This window comes from Equus przewalskii, chromosome 26 (genome assembly GCF_037783145.1).
Source record: "Equus przewalskii isolate Varuska chromosome 26, EquPr2, whole genome shotgun sequence".
Taxonomy (NCBI): Eukaryota; Metazoa; Chordata; class Mammalia; order Perissodactyla; family Equidae; genus Equus; species Equus przewalskii.
The window spans coordinates 14961694-14982883 of record NC_091856.1 but is presented as its reverse complement, the minus strand read 5'-3'; the positions used below and the strand labels follow the sequence as shown (position 1 = coordinate 14982883).

The following is a 21190-nucleotide window of genomic DNA, read 5'->3' as shown; positions in this document are numbered from 1 at the left end:
CCCCATGTCGTATATCCCTGTACCAAGGGCCTCTGCTTACAACTTAAAGCTTGGCGAGGGCTGCTTTGAGGAAATCACAATGCATTTGCAAGAAGACGCAGATGCTGTCTGGGAGAATTAACATCCTACGCCTGTTTGCAAACTCTGATTGTAATCTTCCACCCCCCCCCCCCCTTGTCCCGTGACTGTAGGCCTGTGAGTCGTTACACCTGGACCAAATCGAGGGCCAAGGACTTTGGCATTTAATGGTGCTTTGAAAACACTCAAGTCATTTGTGCCAAAAACAGAGGCAACAATACTATTCCCACTCGGCAGGGTAATTGACTCGGCAGTTTAGACACACACAAATGGCCCTTTTATGGGCAAAATGATGACCCTGAGCCCCACAATCTGAAAAAGCTAAGTGCTAAGTGTGCGGCACTTCCTTAAATGCCTTCTGAAAGGACTCCCGGGACAGTAATGAAAGTTCGTCTGACATATCTTATCAGGGCAGTCTGCCTGCATCTCCTCCCAGGGTTTGGCAGTGTAAGTGACGGACTGGGGGAGCTTCCGGATAGAGTGTGGCACTAGGTATGTGACAGGCCTGGGTGTAACCAAGAACTACATGGCCTCTCTCACAATCAGTCCCTGTGTTGACATGAAGCCCCCGACCAAGCTGTGGGTTGTGTCTGCTTGGGCTCCAGGCTTTTAGTCTAAAGCCTCGTTACTCAGAGTGTGACCTGAGGACAGCAACATCGTCAGCATGGTGGAAATGAGGATTCTTGGCTGGCCTGAAACCTACAGAACCAAAATCTGCATTTTTACAAGATCCCCCGGTGATTAAGTGCACATTCAAGTTTGAGAAGGACCGTGCTGGGAGTTAACTGTGACAGCCCATTAGACCTGGGATGCTTTCAAATAATAACCCCCCACCCCCACCCCCAAGAACCCAAGACCTTCTCCAGACCAAATACATCAGGATCTGTTTCAAATTTCCCAGGTGATTTTATTCTGCAGCCAGGATTAAGAACTGCTGATCTAGAACCTCATTGAAAAGGATGATGACGATGATGATGATGACGATGACAGCAATGATTGCAGGTAACCTTACTGAGCACTCATGTATGTCAAACCGTTCTTATCATTATATTAACTCACCATAGTCCTATGCAGAGGTAGTATTGTTTTCTCCACTTCAGAGGTGAAGAATTAAGAAACTCTCTAAGGTCACACAGAATAGATGTGGCAGATGGAATGTGCCCTTTTATCCTCTCCACAAATCACTGAACCTGTGCCACACTGACTTTATCAGAATCTCTGGGGTGGGGCCTAGGGAGCCACATTTTAAACTTATGCGCCAGATGAATCTTTTTCATACTAAAATGTAAGATGTGAGAACCATGTTTTGTCCACTCCCAAGGGCCTTCTTTAATTCAGGAGTTTAGAAATTGAGAAGAATCAAAGTCGTCTGGGGAGCTGTAATGAGTTTGCTCAGCAGTTACTGTGGGCATCATGTACTAGACTGTTTATATACATAGCTGTTCATAATTTATACGACACAGATCTAAGTCCTCAGTAGCCACATTCTCTCCTCTAATAACTTGTCAGATCTTCTAACCACAGATGGTCCCAGCTTTAGTCCAGGTTTCACCCCGTGGTTGCACATAATCCCTGACTCAGTTTTCCTTTTCCTTTTATTATTCATCCATCCATCCATTCATTCATCTATTCATCCATCCATCCATCCACCCATCTATCCATCCATCCATCTATCCACCCACCCATTTATTCACCCATCTATCCATCTATTCATGCATCCATCTATCCACCTATCCACCCACCCAGTCATCCATACATACATCCTCCCAGTCATTCATCCACCCATCTATCCATCCACCCATTTGTTCATCTATATATACATCCAACCATCCATCCATCCACTCATTATTCAACACCTTCCTTTACTGCACTGGCATTGGGATGCAGGGTTGAGTAAGGCATAACTCTCAAGGAGAAACAGAAACATTAGTAGACCTTTACAAAGCAATGAATAAAGTTTGGTGACAGGGATACGTCCAAAATGAATTAGAGGTGAAGACAAGGGAGCCAATTCCGGGGGTCTGAGGGTGGAGGGGCTGCCAAAGGAAAGTCCAGGGGAAGGCTTCTCAGAGGAGATGAAATAAGAACTGAATTTCCAAGGACGCATAGGCCCTTTAGAGGAGAGAAGAATGGTACATAGGGAGAGGGAACAGGCTGTGCAAGGGCCAGGAGGCATGGAAGGCCTAGTGTGTTTGGGGCACTAAAAGCCATCCTGTTTGGGAGAAGGATATACAAGATGGAGGGACATGGGAGATGGCACTGCTGAGATGAGGCAGGCAGCAAGGCACAGCTTTGCTCAGCATGTCACATGTTCTCCTGCAGGTGACAGGGAGCCCCTGAAGGGTTTAAGCAGGATAGCTACTTTGGAAAGATCACTGGGGCTACTTATTGAGAATGGACTGTCGTGTGAAGACTGCAGGGAGTCTATTTTCAGAGTCTAGAAAAGAGATGATAAGCTTCTGAACTGAAAATAATAATAATGACAACAATAGTGGCTTTAATAGTCCCCAAAAGATAGGTGCAAATCCCAATCCTCAGTACCTGCTAATATGACCTTATTTGGAAATAGGGTCTTTACAGATGTAATAAAGTTAAGGGTCTTGCAGTGAGAACATTCTGGATTTAGGGTGGGCTCTAAACCTAACGACTGGTGTCTTTATCAGAGAAAAGAGAGGAAGATTGGTGACACACAGACCCAGAGGGGAAGGCCATGGGAAGACAGAGGCAGAAATTGGAGTCACGCAGCCAGAAGCCAAGGAATGCCAAGGTTTCCAGCACCCACGAGAACACAGGAGAGAGGCATGGAACACATTCTCCCTCAGAGCCTACAGAAGGAGCAACTCTGCCGACACCTTCATTTCAGACTTCTGACCTACAGAACTGTAAGAGGAGACATCTCTGTTGTTTTAAGTTCCCCAGTTTGTGGTAATTTGTTACCATAGCCCTAGGAAATTAAACGGCAACTAACATTGAGTCCTTACTCCATGCCAGGTACCATGTGAGTGCTTCACAGGTGTTAGTTCATTTAGCACTCCCGCCAATTCCATAAGGGAGGCACTAGGATTATCAGTCCCATCTATCAGATGAGAAAACTGAGGCATAGGGAGGATAAGTAACTCACCCAGGGTGCAAAACCAGTTGGTGGCAGAGCAGGGTTTTATACGCAGCAGTCTGGGCGTAGAGCCTGTGGTCTCAGCGTCCTGGTCCATTGTCAGAGAGATGGGGAGGAAGGAGCAGACTTGAGTAGTTGAGGAGAACTACTAGAACCTGGCAATTAACTGAGCATCTGGAGGGGGGGCAGGAGGAACGGAGCCTTCTGGATTTCAGGTGCTGTGGTGCCTCTATCCTCTGCGTTTACATCGGCTCTGTCTTCCACGCCACACCGCCCCCTAGGACGTGCTCACCTGTCCAAATTTTCTTTGCACCTGCTTCTCAAGCAGTCCTCATTGGCTCTCCCCGAATATGTCCTCAAAGTGGCCCTACTCTTGTTGACTCACTGGACAGTGGTCTCACTGCCCCACTTTTTCTCTCGGCTCTGGCTGTATGCTCATACATCTCTGAGCTCTCCCGGGCACTGAAACTTCTCCTGACCCTAGAATCCTAAGGTTTATTCTGGTTTCTGCTCTCAGCACCCTTGTCCCTTTCCTCCCCTGTCCTCATCTCCCCTGCAGAATGAGAAGGAGTAGCATCCAGGTGAAGGCTGTTGGAAAACCATGTCTCCCGAGGCAAAAGGTCACTTCTTTGGTGCTGTTTCCCTATTTTCCTTTTTAAAACTTCCCATTCTCTCAGCTCAAGGCAAGTAACCAAAAAAACATGCAAAAGTACTTTTGCTCCTTTATAGTAATTTAGGATTTTCTGGTCCACAGGGAGTGGGTTACGTGAACCTAGGTAGCAATGATAAAGCACAGCCTTTGCTATGTTGTTGCCACACAGATGTGTGCATTGCTATTTCAAGAAACTACTAGCTCCTACAATACCATCTGTGGGTCTGAGATGGTATATGTGCCAGCGAGCACATTCGATCGATTAATTTAAAGGTGGGTATTAGTACCATTCCACACAGCTAGCATTAAAATGGACTTTTATCATACTCTGGGATGAAATTTCATGGGAAAGGATATTAAATAGACAAATATTTTAAATGAAAAATGGATACTTAGACCTTCAACCCAGGCGCCACTATATGTCCATTGACCAAAGTTCACGACCAAAAGAGGAACCATTTTGGAGCCATAATTATGTAAAAGGATAATGAGGAAATCAAAGGACTGAAAACTTCCCAGAATTCCTGGAAATACTTTGGAAATCCCTTTGGGAAGTACACAGGTTTATATGATTGAATACTATGTTTTATATTATTCGTCTTTGTTCTCAGACATCATTTCCCAACATTCCACAAAGAAATATTGTCATCATTCCTGCCATTTTCATCTAATTTCAAACATTCAGATTGCTTTTAGGAAAAATAATCTTATTTGGGAAGAAATTTGCCATGTACCCCATTGGTCTGCCAGCAACTTAAAAACACCGTGAAATTAGATTTTCCTTTCATTCCAATACTATTTTATATATAGCCTATTGTGTAGTCAAATACATCTGAAACATTAAATATTTATTAAAATTGTTTCTGGGTACTCACATTAAGTTCATTTTACTTAATGTTGATTTTTACCCCTTGTGGTCTAGATATAGAACATAGTAAGTAATGATTAATGGAATATTGCCTGTAGAGTGGTCTTTAATGAACATAAACCTTCATTCAAATGACAGACAATCCAAAAGAGGATGGTTGGAGCTTGCTTACACTCCTTTAATGCACGTGGTGGGATAATGTACCTGGACACAAAATCACAGGGATCGACAGAGAGTTTTCATTTGACTTTGAGTGAAAAAGGAAACTTAAGGGGCTGGCCCCGTGGCCAAGTGGTTGAGTTCGCGCGCTCCGCTGCAGGTGGCCCAGTGTTTCGTTGGTTCGAATCCTGGGCGCGGACATGGCACTGCTCATCAAACCACGCTGAGGCAGCGTCCCACAGGCCACAACTAGAAGGACCCACAATGAAGAATATACAACTATGTACTGGGGGGCTTTGGGGCGAAAAAGGAAAAATAAAATAAAATCTTTTAAAAAGAAAGGAAACTTAAAAAAATAAGAAAGATGTAACAGTTGAAAAACTCCCAGCAAGCTATTGGGAAGGAAAATTCAGTGCATTTGCATTAGAAGGATCAGAAAGACAGATTCCTCTTTTGTTGGTTCATTGAACAATATTTAATGAGCAGCTACTGTATGGTGGGCACAGGGCTAGTTTCTGGGCTTATAGTGAGTGAGTTTCTGAGTGAGTGAAAGAGAGAAACTTCCTTCTGGAGCTTACAGGTCTTGTTAACCCGCCCTTAGTAGACTGGGCAAGAGGGAGACTGGAGAAGTCCACAAAACAGTCTTTCAAATCAGAGCTCCGTTCCATCCTGCTTCTCCCTTGCTAGAGTTCTGCTTGGGGACAAACCACTAAAACAATTTGAACCTCAGTGTCCTCATCTGCAGAATGGGAATAATAATTTGTAAGGCTGTCATATGGATCACACAAAACGCTGGACACATTGGAAGTGTCCCACACAAAGTAACAATTTCTAAACAACAAAGAATATTATAATAAATAAATGTGATATTATAATAAATATTAAGCTTTCCTTCTGTCTGTCTCCATTTCTATTCTGTCTCTCCACTTCCTCTTTGCTCCTTCCTGTGACCATTGCCTAACCACTGGCATGATTTTGGTGAGTGAGCCTACTTGGCTTAAATTCCACAACGCAATGAGGAAATTGTTTCCTCTGTGTTTAATTGCAGAGTACTGTGACTTAGAATAAAAAGAGCCAGACACAAAAAGCTGCAGAATGTCTGATTCCTTTTCAGTGACATTCTGGAAAAGGCAAAACTATAGGGACAGAAATCAGATCAGTGATTGATAGGGGCTGAGGGCGGTGAGAGGGGATTGATGACAAAGGGGCCCACGGGAGCACTTTGTGGCGATGGAAATGTTCTGTATCTTGATTTTGGCGGTAGTTACACACCTGCATACATCCGTCAGTGCTCATTGAACTGTACACTTCAAAAGGGTGAATTTTAGCATATGCAAATTATACCTCAATAAACCTGACTTAAAAAAAGAAGACTGTGTTTTGGGACCTTCAAGGCTTCCTTTAGGAAAAAAATCTATGATCAGTACAGGAAATTAGCAATACTCCTGGGAACACTCTTGTACAAAACTAACTGTAATAAAGACAGACATTGATAATCCCCCTAAGAGAGGTCCAAAGTTTTTTGGGAATTCAGGGGCAAGAAAAACCTCGATCCAGGGAAACCTCGATTCATGGAACAAGTTGCATTTAAACTGGGTTTGAAGATTGCAATTAATCACTGTTTTTTATTCTTCTCTGCCAACTATGATCAATATCTTAGACTCTAGCCTCTGTTTATAAATTGCTTGCAAAATTTATTACAGGTTTGATTATTTTTCTATTCTAAAAGTTCGTATATTGTGATGCATTTGCCAGAGATCAAATGATTTGCATTATCTTGCTCCTTAGAAAAACAACCACGGTCTTGAGGCTATGTTTTCTGAGTTTGTGGTGGTTAGGAAATTGGTTTTTACATGTCTACTTACAAAATGTTCTTCTATTTTATGAAATGAATAAAAGTACAATGTCGTTAGAGGAGACATCATGGCCAAGTGTAAGAGGTTGGAATGGGGTCCAAAAATCTGGATTCTATAACTCATAAGTGACTCTACAGAGAGAGAAGAAAAAGATCAATAATCCAAAAGAAAAAAAGTGGGAAACGATATAAACAGACAGTTCAGGAGAGAAAATACAATGGCTCTTAAACATATGAAAAGATGTTCAATCTCAATATAATTAGTGAAATGGTTCCTTCTCTTAATATACGCTTCTATGAATCAGTGAGACACAAGGTCAACCATCCAGTAAAAAACAATGAGCAAAGGAAATGAATAGAGTTCATAGACCAGAAAATACAAATAGCCTTGAAACATATGAAGAGATGCTTCAACTCACTCAAACTGAGAGCAAGGCATATTGAAACTGCGTTATTTTATACTCGTGGGGCAGGCAAAATTTACCAAGTTTGTTAACAGTATTAATGAAGGTGGAGGAAAATCAGCTCCTTTTGGGACAATCTTTACAGAGAACCATTTGGCAGTCTATTAAACTTACAAATGCATGATGACTTTGACCCAGCAATCCCGCTTCCACGAATTTTAATCTTACAGATCAGCCATGCGCAAAATGGCTAGTACCATGTTATTCACTGCAGTACTGTTTGTAATAGCTAATAAACAGCACTTAGGGTTAAATGACTTGTTGTATATCAATTATATAATAGAATACTACTCCACTGTAAGAGAGCGTGAGAAAGCTCTTCATACACTGATAAGAAGCAATCATCAAGATATATTAGAAATAAAAAGTCAAATTGCAAAACTGTATACAGCACGTCAGCATTTCAGACAAAGAAGGGGTGGTGGTGTTGGAGAACATATGCATGTATTTGCTTATATATACCTGGACTGTCTCTGGAAAGATCTGTCAGCAACAGGTAACAGATTGGTTGCTGGGGAACATCAGAGGGGTGGCGGGGAGAGAGTGGGTGGAAGACGTTTTTTGGCATGTAATCTTTTGTGCCTGTTGAATTATAGCCATGTGAATGTATTACCTACTCAAAAATAAATAAAATTTCAAAATGAAAACTAAAATACTAGATAAATCACAGGGAAAAAAGAGAGAAATATGGGATCTACTCCTCGTTCCACCATTATGTTTTGTGACCACAGACAGGTCCCTTCCTTTTTTCTAGTAGGGCTCTCCCCATATAGAATATATAAATAACTGAACATTTAACATCAGGTAGTCACAAGGGCTTTGTAGAAAAGGAAAATAGGGTCAGTGGATAGAGAGGGTAGAGGTGGGGGCTGAGTTCTATGGCTTTTTTTTTTTTTTTTTGGTTGAGGAAGATTCACCCTGAGCTAACATCCATGCCAAGCTTCCCCTATTTTGTGTGTGGGTCACCACCACAGCATGGCCACCGATGAGTTGTGTAGGTCGGCACAAGGGAACAAAACCTGGGCCACCAAAGCAGAGTGCACCAAACTGAACCACTAGACCACAGAGCCAGCCCCTGAGAGCTATTTTTTATCAAGTTGTCTGGGAAGGAAGCTTCTTAGAAACCCAGACTCTCAGGCTCCACCTAAGACTTCCAGAAGCAGAATGTTCAGTATAACAAGATCCCCAGATGACGCCTGTGCATGCGAAAGTCTGGGAAGCCCTGGTCTAGCCAGTTGCTACTCATGGTCACTTCAGTCACACTTGACCTCCTTCCAGAAGTCTTCTCTCCCTCTACCCTTTTTCTACCTCGTCTACACTCAATGCCTTTCTCCAATCTCAAATTATCCTATGTGTTTCCCTCCTTATTATTTGCCACATTATAATTTTCTAGACTCTTCTGTCACCCCCACCCAGAGGTGTGCCCTGCTGTCTCACTGTACCTAGCACAGAGCCTGGCAATATGTAACAGGTGCTGAAGAAATGTTTTCTGAATAAATAAATGAATAAATGAATGGATGAACCAGGCCAAACAAAAGAGAGAGTGGAAAGGTTTGCTGAGTTATCTTTCTGCCATTGAGTTTTTCTTAGATGTTTCTCCTGGTTCTTGCTACATGTTCAACTGCCAACAGATCAAGAAAGAACAGGGCACCCTTGGGAGCTGCTCCGCTCTCCATCCTCCCTCAGGCCAATAGCCGCAGGCATTTGAACAAATAAGTCTTCCAGCTCTTTGCTTGGCCATGGATTCCGCTCGGATTAGAAATAAAGGCTTTGGGTTCAGATGACATTTTGAAGGGCCAAAAATTCCCTAGAAATCCCAGCTTCGTCTTTGCACTACGAGATGAGCTTACTGAACTGACTCAACTTCTTTATTTGGGAGCATTAGCTAACTGTTGCTCGAGCTGCTGCAAAATTCCAACCACGCAGGGCTCTAGGACAAGCCCAGGCACATGGTGTATCCGAAACGATTTACCATCACGTGCGCATGTGATTTTCAGGAGTGAAATGAAAGGGATGCTAGCCAAATGGCAGCATGGCGGGAGTTCCCTCCCGAGGCTGGCCGCACTGATGGCAAAGAAAAGCAAACAAAGAAACATTCTTTCTGCTGGTGAGTGAAACAAAGGCCCTACTGAGAAAACTGAAGTGAGCAGTCGAGCTGTAAAATCAACAGAAATGGGGGCCGTCTGCGGACGAGGCATCTGGTTTCAATGTAAACATCCTTAAAATGTTTCAAGAATGAATGTACATTTGAATAATTTATTATTAAACTGCTTTTTTTTTTATTTTACCATGGATGCTCAGGGCAGATTCCGAATTCAGGATATCCCAACCCAACTGGAGTTCCCACTCACTTTAGACATTACCTGAGTGCAATACTGAGAAGAAAGCATTTGAAAGCAAATTAAACAGAAATGCCTGTGCGAATCCAGGATCTCCTGGCAGGATGCAGGTACATTTTGAAAGATTCCCGTGAACACAGCACATGAAGTAGACTGTGCAGTTTGCACAGGAAACCAGAAGCGGGGGTGGGGCTGGGGGTGCCAGAGCCTCTGCCTGCCCTGCTTTCTGCCCGGAGTCTCTTTATTGGGAAAGAAACTTGTCTTGAACGGTGCTTACTGTTTCTGACCATGAATGTGTAATACTCAAAGTTCTGAAAGATACTCTAGAAAAGAGGTTGCAACTTAGTGACCAAGACACATTTTGGGCAGGGCCACATTGTCTTAAAAAAGAATGTCTTCAATTGGTTGCTGACATTTTAAAAATTTCTGCATAGCAACAATTGGCTGGATCTGAGTAGAATCCGTTTGCTAATCATCTTTGGAAAAGACACACATTCTAGATTGCCCCAGTCCCAACCACTCCCTTTCTCCAGCCCAGGGCACTCATCCAGGGTAGCTGCCTGGTACACACAAACACACACACACACACACACACACACACATATCCTAGGGCAGCTCTGAGGATGAGAAAGAAATAAGTTTTGTCTACACTGGGTGGCTACCTTTGGCCATTCTAATTAAGTACCTTACTTGGTATTCTATGATTTTTTTTTTCATATGGTAGCAGAACTTTTTCTTTCTTCTTTTTTTTTTTGTGCTGTTTTCTTTACATTATACTACTTTTGCAAATTGTATGAATGTTAATTTTTATGTATATTCTCTTTTTTCCTTTTCTAACAAGAAACCAAGCATGCCAGTGCAGGGGAACATCTTCGTCGGCATTCTTTGTCTCAAGTAAGGGAAGCGAGAGACCTTTCCTCGGCATTTCTTATTTCTTGTAGCTCCTTTGGCTCCCTGTCTGTCTGTCCTTACATATAGCCCTCGAGGGCTATATAGTCTCGATTTCTGGCTTTTACTTGATAAATCAGAAGGTCTGGCAATACCAGCCACACTAAAATAACTGTTTCTAAGCCCATGTAGTTTGAAGGGTGCAATTTTTACTGATGGAAACAATAAAGCCATGTCAAGGACGTCCACCAGCCTGGAGCTGTTTAGGCTCTAAATGCCAAAAGACAGCCAGGAATTGAAGCCCTCGGTCTCCAGCATAGATTCCTTTGACATTAGCCAAGCCTCCTGAACATCCAAAGAAGGAAATAGATTGATGTGAGCAACTTGGGAGCAGGGGACCAGGATTTATTCACCTCTGAATTATGCATCCTAATTACAGTGCGCGGTGCTGGTGTCTCGCATGGAATTGGCACTCAGAAAATGTCTGTCAAATTTAGAAGATGGAGATCACAGGGTTAATTCTAGACAACAGCAAAATGGTCCTGATCTTTCTACAAGATTACCTAAAATTTTAACTTTTTTTTTTTAAAGATTTTTTATTTTTTCCTTTTTCTCCCCAAAGCCCCCCTGGTACATAGTTATATATTCTTCGTTGTGGGTCCTAGTTGTGGCATGTGGGATGCTGCCTCAGCGTGGTTTGATGAGCAGTGTCATGTCCGCACCCAGGATTCGAACCAACGAAACACTGTGCCGCCTGCAGCGGAGCGCGCAAACTTAACCACTCGGCCACGGGGCCAGCCCCCTAAAATTTTAACTTTTGTAATGAAAACATCTTATAAAATTTCAAGTTCTTAAAACTCTCATATTTCTAGAAAATATTTTGTGAGGTTTGTTCCCAACCTCCAAAAACCCATTTGCACTTACAAGAGCAATGCACAGATAGCTGATATCAGAAATTAGAAAGCTCATAATTTCCCAGGTAAGGAAACCAGCCCCAGATGAGAAAAAGACTTGTCCCAGGGCAGGCTAGTGGCAGTCTGGACAAGCACCAGATTGCTTGATTCCTAGACCAGTGATGGTTTTCTAGCACTAAGCATCTGCCCAAGCTCAGGAAACTGGTTCCAATATGACAGGGCATGTGGCCAATGTCAATAGTCTGCTGGAGAAACCTGGACATGCCCTGCTGCATACTGTGAAAAGGCCTGGGCACCTCTGAGGGCATCCTTACCTGTCAGGCTGACTCCTACAAAAGCTAATGGGCAGCCCAGGGGGATGGAGATGGAAATACAAGAGCTGCTTCTATCGCTTCATGCTTAAGGCAGATGGCCCAGTTGTCTTGGGGGCCCTAACATACCACACCCCGACATCGAACTGTAATTCCCAGATCCGGTGCATAAAAATGTGTAACTGTCAGTCATGACAGGACATGACAGTGCATGAAATCAGTCATTCAACTTACAAAACATCATGACTCTATTTCTAATACAATGGTATAAACACCACACATTATTTGATCAAGGTAGAAAAAAGCAAAGGTCAAGTGGGATTGCCATCTTGTAGAGCCCCCTAACCCAAATTTTTCTTGTTCCTCTTCTTATAGTACATGGTTACCTACAGACTCCAGTACCCTATTGGGTATGAGGACCGAGACAGTTGACATGCTCCCAGGGCAGAAGGGCAGCTCAGTTCAGCAAGTCCAAATGGAAAGAGCACAGGGGCTGGGCACATTCGCCATGCCTCATATCCTCTCCTCCTCCTTCATCTGCTGGTCACTCCATTACAGTGAGGAAACACAACCCTACTTCATACCAAGTGATTAATCAAATCAGTGCCCCAGAGTAAATTAAGTCTGTAAATAAGAAGATGGCCTTCTAATAGCATAGAAATCAGTTTGAATGGTAAATACTTTGGTGAAACTGATCAAAAGGATAACTTTTGGGGGCCAGCCCACTGGCACAGCAGTTAAGATTGCACATTCCACTTCAGCGGCCTGGGGTTCACCGGTTCAGATCCCAGGTGCAGACCTATGCACCACTTGGCAAGCCGTGCTGTGGCAGGCATCCCACATATAAAGCAGAGGAAGATGGGCACAGACGTTAGCTCAGGGCCAGGCTTCCTCAGCAAAAACAGGAGGATTGGCAGCAGATGTTAGCTCAGGGCTAATCTTCCTCAAAAAAAAAAAAAAGAAACGAAGAACTTTTGGTGGAGCCATTTTGTGGTCTTTAAAATTATGGAGTCATAGTATTTTAGAAATGGAAGGAAACTTACTTCCTGATCCAATATCTGTTGACCCCCTACTCACATAGGCAACATGAAGTGAAATGATGTTTGTGCCTTTTACTCAGAAGTGTTGTTTTGTGACATGCAAGTGACTGGCAGGAAGAATTATTTGACTCTTTGGTTCTTCTTAGGATTTTGCATGATTGTTGATGATTTTATGTTTAATTCTGCACCCAGGCAAATTTGTTAGCCATTACTTAGAAATGGAATAGAATATAATTTTAAAAACACTTCTAGAATAAAGTATCCATTTAAGAAGGCATTTTGGGGGGGCCAGCCCGGTGGTGCAGCAGTTAAGTTCTCATGTTCCACTTCGGTGGCCCAGGGTTCGCCCGTTTAGATCCTGGGTGAGGACCTATGCCTCAATTGTCAAGCCATGCTGTGGCAGGCGTCCCACATACAAAGCAGAGGAAGATGGGCACGGACATTAGCTCAGGGCCAGTCTTCCTCAGCGAAAAGAGGAGGATTGGCAGCAGATGTCAGCTCAGGGCTAATCTTCCGCAAAAAAAAGTGAAAATAAAAAAATAAAATGAAGGCATTTTAAATCAAAGATCCAGTGCCAGAGACTTTAATGAAAAGCTTTGTGGTGGCTTGACACCAAGCACTTGTAAGACAAGGATGAAGAGAAATGAGGCTGGTGAATTTGTCAGCTGGTGACCTTTTTAGGTACCTGCAAAATAGAGCTAGATTACTACATATTTAGTTCAGATGTCATAAATACTTTTCAAAACACTACAAAAATATAAGCTTATAGTGGTAGTAGTAGAGTAGTTGTAGTAGAAGAGTAATAGTCGTTGTTGATATAGTAGTAGAGTGGTAGTATTAGTAATAGAGATGGAGGAGGAGGAGAGTAGTAGTAGAGTGGTGGTAGTAGTAGTAGTAGAGTTGAGTAGTAGTAGTAGAGTAGCATAGAGTGGTGGTAGTAGTAGTAGAGTAATAGTAGTAGTTGTTGTAGTTGTCATAGCAGTAGTAGAGTGGTAGTGGAAGAGTGGTAGTAGTAGAGTGGTAGTAGTAATAGAGTAGAGTAGTAGTAGAGTTGAGTAGTAGTAGTAGAGTAGCATAGAGTGGTGGTAGTAGTAGTAAATAGTAGTAGTAGTTGTAGTTGTTGTAGTAGTAGAGTGGTAGTGGAAGAGTGGTAGTGGTAGTCATAGAGATAGAGGAGGAGGAGAGTAGTAGTAGAGTTGAGTAGTAGTAGTGGAGTAGCATAGAGTGGTGGTAGTAGTAGTAGAGTGACAGTAGTAGTTGTTGTAGTTGTCGTAGTAGTAGAGTGGTAGCAGTAGTCATAGAGACAGAGGAGGAGGAGAGTAGTAGTAGAGTGGTAGTAGTAGTAGAGTTGAGTAGTAGTACTGGAGTAGCATAGAGTGGTGGCAGGAGTAGTAGAGTGACAGTAGTAGTTGTTGTAGTTGTCATAGTAGTGGAGTGGCAGTGGTAGGGTGATAGTAGTAGACTGGTAGTAATAATAGAGACAGAGGAGGAGGACAGTAGTAGTAGAGTGGTGGTCGTAGTAGTAGAGGAGGAGGAGTACAGAGGCAGTAATCTTGGCACACTCACCTCAGTATTCAATGCCCTCCACAACATGGTGGTAGCTTTTGTTTCTGGTGTGACGGCCCACCACCCTCTTTCCCGTGTTCCAGTCCAACTGGACGCAGCCCTGTTCCCTCCTCCACGCTTTCGTTCTTGTTCTTTCTGCCACCTCTGCTCCACCCACTGCACAACCCCAACCCTACCCTCCACCCATGCCTGTTAAAACCCTCAGGGAGCCAGACTGCCTGGGTTTGAACTCTAGCCTTTCACGCACTAGTGGTGTGACTTTGGGCAAGTTTCTTCACCTCTCTGTGCCTTGGTTTCCTCATCAGCAAATGGGGATAATAATAGCACTACCTCATCGGGCTGCTGCAATGATTAAGTGGGTTTCTAGATTCAAAGCACTTAACAATGGCCGCGGAACCAGCTCTGCACCATCCTCCCTTGATCCTCCAGGAAATATGGTTGGTGCTTCTTTCTATCCGGCTCGCACACCAGACTCTGAGTGCGAGGACTCTGATATGGTTCTCATAACTATTAATTAACAATAATTAATAATTAACCAATACACTTACTTCTGTTAACTCTGACCCAAAGATTGAATTAAATTAAATATTAACACATAATCAAGCACCTACTTCGTAGCTTTTATTTTGCTCCATTTCTTCCATTTATTTGGGGGCTTCTCCTGCCCTGTGCTTATCAACTAACTCACCCGGGTGGGAGGAAAACACTCTTCTGTGCTTTCTAAAATAGAATTATCTGGCTAGCTTTTCTAAGTGACTTCTATTTCCCTGTCAACCTGCTGGCATTCCCAAATCCGTTATCAGAGAGCGGGCTCCCAGTGCAAGAGTTCAAGGCAGAGAGGATATCCTGGGACGAAGAGCAGAGTGGATATTTTGCTGTCATCTGTTCCTCGCTGGCTGACACTCTAAGTGGTTGTCATTCCCTTGCGCAGAAAGGAAACTACCGTAAAAGGCCAGGCTCCCGCCGGCCGTTAAGCAGTCTGAAGTGTGCCTCGGGGCTGAGAAGCCTCCTGGGAAAGAGCAGCGCACCCTGGCAAATATTACAGCACACTTCACGGCGGACTTGTGGAGTAACAAAGCACATATTGTTACCTCTGAACGCCAAGCTCCACAGACTAGTAAAAATATGTAATATACCTTTTTAATGGGGTCCGGGGAGTTGGCTTCGCCGGGAACATTCTGGATGGAGTCATAACACAAATAAAGTGTATTCAGGAGTCTGAATTTATGAAGCCCAGACCCAGCCTGCGTGGTCACAAATGGGGCAGCTCAGCCCATTGTGTAAACCGTGCAGAAGCGAAGGATCTCCGGCAGCTGCACCTCTGCCTGCTCCGGTGTGGGAAAGATGCCTCTGAAGCTTTGCTCAGCAGTCTTCACGGTCTGCCACTCTTTTGCTAGACGTGTTTATTGTTCATAGAATTGATGATTTCTGCCCGTTTTTATTGTTGCTCAAAATCTGGCAGCGGAGTAACATTCTGGATAACCTGGAGCGGAGTTTACGAGACAGGAGAGGGTGTGAGCGTCTGCTCCGACTGGCGCAGGTTGCATTTGTTCCTTCTCGGAGCTGAGCATGCGAATGACTGTAAACACACAGACACGCACACATACGGACACCAGAGTGGACTCTAGAGATCAGGGAAGGAAAGAAGTGAGGCAGCATTCACTCCAGCCAACAAGTCAAGTCACAGAGAAAGTGAGAACTTTGAACAGTGAACCCCATTTTTAAATGGAGCCCATACCTATCGCTGGTAATGCTGGTGGGCTAAATGATTTGGGTCTACCATCCTGCCATTTTATGAAAGGCAGTTCCTAAGAGCTAATAGTTGGGCTCCAAAAATGAGCGAAAAGGAAACCTGTGTTCAGATTTGATTTAAACCCCGAATGAGCCATCAGAAAAGTCACTTGAGGGCAGGCGGCCCCATGGCCGAGTGGTTAAGTTCACATGCTCTGCTGTAGCAGCCCAGGGTTTCGCTGGTTCAGATCCTGGGCACGCACATGGCACTGCACATCAGGCCACGCTGAGGCGGCGTCCCACATGCCACAACTAGAAGAACCTGCAACTAAGATATACAACTATGTGCGGGGTTGGGGGTGGGGGGGTATTTGGGGAGATAAAGCAGAAAAAAAAAAAAGAAGATTGGCAACAGTTGTTAGCTCAGGTGCAAATCTTTGAAATAAAAAAGAAAGAAAGAAAGAAAAGTCGCTTGGTGCCTAGGCTGAGACGGCGGGGCTGTGGGAGGCAAAAATTATCGAGAGTGAGGGCACATAAGGACTTAGAGGGGGGGTCAACTAGAAGGTGCCTTGGTCTTCGACCCTTCTGGAAGAGAGGAGTAGAGCAAGAAGTGAACATTGGCAGAGGCCTGATGTTACTATGAGAACATTTGGGGTGCTTATAACCTTTCTGGAATCCCAGTTAACACACTGGAGCAAATGATGTTAATGAGAAGTAAACCTTTGTTTGGGAGCACTTACAACCACTGAAATTAATAGCTTGATTTTTCTCAAATGCGATGTTAAAATCGCTGTTTTAGAGCCCCAAGCCTTTAAAACATTTATGAAATCATGAGATAATGGTCTAACAGGGACTAATGACTCTCTGCCAATCTTCTCCTTTAAAGATGAAGAAACTGAGGCTCAGAAAATTGCCGCAAGCCATGAAGCCAGACAACGTCAGCTGAGATTTGCAAGATATTTTTCTTTATCCTCATGATCCAGAAATATGGTCATTCATTTTGCCTGCAGTGTGACAACCATATTCTTGGTTTTAGTATAGAAAATTGTTTCTTCAGAGTCTTTATAATTACTTCTGTTCCAGTTATTCTTACTAATTCAAAAATACCTATAATTTTTAGGTTCGAATTCCATTCTCTGCCCTCCATGTCTAATAATATATCTCCCGTTCTTTGCATATCTTTTTCCTTTTTCTCTGCTTTCCGAGGAAGATTTCTAATTTATCTTCTCCAATAATGGTTCAGTCTTCCACTGGTTCAGCTCAGTTGTTTACTGCCCCTAATAAGGATTTTAATTCTGCTCTTGAGATTTTAGCTTTTGGGCATATTTTGTCCCTTTCACATTTCCATCTTCATCTCATTCCTCCCCATCACTATGACCTTGTGATTTTCTATTTCTGTTTTTTAAAGACTATATGGAACATACACAAATGATTACATCCACACATTAGAGAACGAAAAAAGAGCACATTTTGTCATTAGCTGGAATTCATTCATTCATTCAGAATCTATGATGTGCCAAGCACTGGGCTAGTTTCTGAAGCAATTCTCAAAGGATGTGGAGATAAGTATGAAGAAATGCACATCACAATCAACCATCATGCAAGGTAGGAAGTGTTATCTGCCTTAAGAAAGGCTTAAATCTCAAAGATATTTTGAATGCTATATATTCTTTGAAATTTTCTTCTGGTTCCTGCAACAGACAATTTTCAGAGGTCTCATTTTCCTCTAAACTTTAAGACTGATGCACCCTTTCCTGGGGTCTACAGCAATTTTTTCCACTGGTTCCAAGTAGTCTTTTATATTATTTCTTTTTTCAGAATGATTATTTAACTAAGGTGAGTTCTCTCTAGACTTAGTGTCAGCAGCCATACATGGTGGAACTTGGCCTTGTCAATGCCCACCCTTCATTTATATGATGATCTCATGCCTACAGCTGGAGGACAGGTGGGTATGCAGCATCTACCCAAACTCCAGACTTTAATGCAACTCTGCTCCCTGAGGGGACATCTCTTCCTATCCACATTGTCTTTTGAGACTCTGACTCAATGTATATGAGAAACTACAATCCCAGCGTATAGAAGGCTTCTGCCATAAACCTTACTTCTTGGACCCACCTAAGTGCTGAACTTATGGAACTACACTTCCCAGGATGCAATGAAGCATTATACAAGCTCATGGGAGAGAAAATGTCCCTCCTTCTTTTTCCATCCTGTTGGTTTTGGGGAGTAGTTGAGATTAGGTAGACAGAGAAAGAAGGAAGGGTGAATTGGAAACAGCTTTATGACTGCCTTAAAAGGAAGCAGCTCCTCAGAAGTAGGAGGAGGGGGACTCAGCTTTGTGGTTGAACTAGACCAAGAGTTTCGGCAAAAGGAAGACTCTAAGATAGGTATAAAAAGTCTTTCTTCATCCCTCCACTTCTGCTGTTCCCCCAGGGAGACTACCCCTGGACCTTGGCAATAGGCTGTCTGCCAATCATACCGTCAGGGTTTTGGTGAGCATTCCTTCTTGTTTCTGAGTCTGTCTGGGCATTTTAGGAGAGAGAGGGAGAGCTACAACAGGGCTGCAATCCAGATGCCACTTCTCTGCTGTCCACATGTGCTTTTTAATCTTCTCTACCCAAATATACCAAGTAGAAATGAGAACAAAAATAGAAGCTAAGCTAACCATGCAAGGGGCCAGTATATGTTTATGTGGTATGAGTCAAGGAAAAATATAATCCTGCATTCACGTTACAAATGCACCGTAAATGTGAGGCTAACAAACCTAAATGGAAAGGGTCACAGTCTGCGTGGAAGCCATGTAGAACACAGACAAATGAGTACACCCACGTGATAAGCAAGAAAAAAAACCCTAACTTTGTCATTTAGTAGAATTCATTCATTCATTCATTGAGTCCTATCCATAATGTGCCAAGCCCTATGTTAGGTGCTGATGCTTGGGATAAAAATCCAAGCAAGATCTAGTCCCTATTTCCCAAAGTGTGTGTGGACGTGTTTGAAGACATGCACATAAACAACTACTATGCAAGGTAGAAAGTGTTAATTTCCCTCAGAGAGCTTTTCAAACTCCCTAGCAGCTTTCTTCTCACTTGGAGTAAAAGGAAACTCCTTCTGCCAAGACAATTCAGGGGGAAAATAGAGCATGTTTCAGAAACAGGGCTGCCACTGGCTATCTGCATCTTCATCCTATCTTACTGTATATGCAAAAGTAATTCAAGATAGATCTTGGAACTAAACCTAAAAGCTAAAACCCTAATGTTTCTAGAAGACAATACTTTCATGACTTTGGAGTAGATAAACATTTCTTATACAGGATGCAAAATGTATTAATCACAAAAGAAAAAAAAATGATTAATCAAATTTCATCTCAATTAAAAATCTCTCCCTTAAAAAAGGTACCATTAAGAAAATAAATATGTGGGGCCAGCCCTGTGGCCTAGTGGTTAAGTTCAGCACACTCTGCTTGGGCAACCCAGGTTTGGTTCCAGGGCGTGGACCTACACCACTCATCAGCAGCCATGCTGTGGTGGCAACCCACATACAAAACAGAAGAAGATTGGCACAGAGGTTAGCTCAGGGTGAATCTTCCTCAGCAAAAAAAAGAGAAAAAAGAAATATGCAACCTGCAGACTTGGATAAAAAATCATTGATCTGTTAAAGGGCTCTTGTTAGAATATTTCTTTAAAAGGTCCTACAAACAGCAATAAAAAGACAAACAACCCAATTTTAAAAGACTGGGCAAAACATACAAGCTTCACCAAAAAAGGATATGCCAATCCCAAAAAGCTCATAACAATGTGCTCAGGATCAGTAGTCAGTGGATAGATGCAAACTACAATCACGATGAGGTGTATTTCAAACTGCCTACAAAAACAAAAACAGAAACAAACCCACCTGACGATACCAGACGTCGGTGAGCACGTGGAAAAACTGGAGCTCTCACACATTGCTGGTGGGAATGTAAGATGACACCTCCACTTGGGAAAACTGGCAATTTGATATGAAAAGTTAAACATATTATCTCCCTATGACTCTGCAGTTTCACTCCTATGTATGTACCCAAGAGAAAGGAAAACACGGATCCACAAAAAAGAACATCTTGGTTCAAGTATATGCATGGCTGAACTCCTAGAAACAGAGAATAGATTGGTGGTTGCCAGAGGCAGGAGGTGGGAGAAGGGGAAATAGGTGAAAGTGGTCAAGAGATAAAATATATACATACACCTACATGGCAATTTTATTTAAAACACACAAAGCAAGAAACATCCTAAATACCCATTAACAGGGCAATGGATAAACCAACTGTTATATATTTGCACAATGGAATACCACTTAGCAATGAACTACTGATATAGGCAACAACATGGGTGAACCTCCAAAACCTTATATTGAGTCAAAGAAACCAGACTGGAAAGCGTCCCTTCTGCATAATTCCATTTGTATGAAGTTCAAGAACAGTGATAAAAATCAGAACACTAGGTACGGCAGAGCTGGGGGGAGAATTGACAGGAAAGTGTCACAAGAGAACTTTCTGAGGCGATGGAAACGTTCTGTATCTGGTCTTGCCTTGTGGTCACAGGGCATATATAATTGCCAAACCCTTCAAAACGAATACGTGAGATCTGTACATTTTATTGTATGTAAGTTATATTTCAATTTCAAAAATGTAATTTTTTAAAAAAGAAAAGTCCTTGCATTGTTTTATAAGGCCCTATTGACCTGGCCTTGCTCCCTCCCTGATCTCAACTCCTATTACTCGCCACCTCACTCACTCCACTCTAGATATGCAGCTTTTTTGCTGTTTTTTGAACATGCCAAGTAGTCTCCTAACTCAGGGACCATGCCTTGCTGTTGCCCCTGTCTGGAAAGTTCTTCCCCCAGAGAGCCACGTGGCTTATTTCTCCACTTGCGTCGGGTCTCTGCACAATGCCCCCTTGGCAAGTACCCTTACCTAACCATTCTCTATAAAATGGCAATCCCCAGCCCGCCACACCACACTCCCCATCCTCCCTTACTCCATTCTTTGCCATAGCACTCGTCAACATCCCATACACAAAAAATTAATTATGCTTTTGTTTATTGTCTGTCTCTTTCCCCTGGAACGAAAGCTTCTCGATAGCAAGGACTTTGTTTTGCCCACTGCTAATTCCCAAGCAGCTAGAACAATTTCTGGCGTGTCATAAATACCCATTAAGCAGTTGATGAATGAATGA

The 21190-nt window shown here is 42.9% G+C and overlaps 1 protein-coding gene and 1 long non-coding RNA gene across 10 annotated transcripts in view; both read right to left on the bottom strand.

Annotated features, from left to right (window-relative positions):
* PALM2AKAP2 (PALM2 and AKAP2 fusion) overlaps positions 1-21190 on the bottom strand; it is a 467702-nt gene that overhangs the window by 355909 nt on the left and 90603 nt on the right. The window lies entirely within an intron of this gene.
* On the bottom strand, positions 13248-19991 carry LOC139079573 (uncharacterized). Its single transcript, XR_011533294.1, has 2 exons — positions 19872-19991; positions 13248-15729 (listed from the first exon to the last, which is right to left on the bottom strand). It is a non-coding gene; the product is annotated as an uncharacterized lncRNA (long non-coding RNA).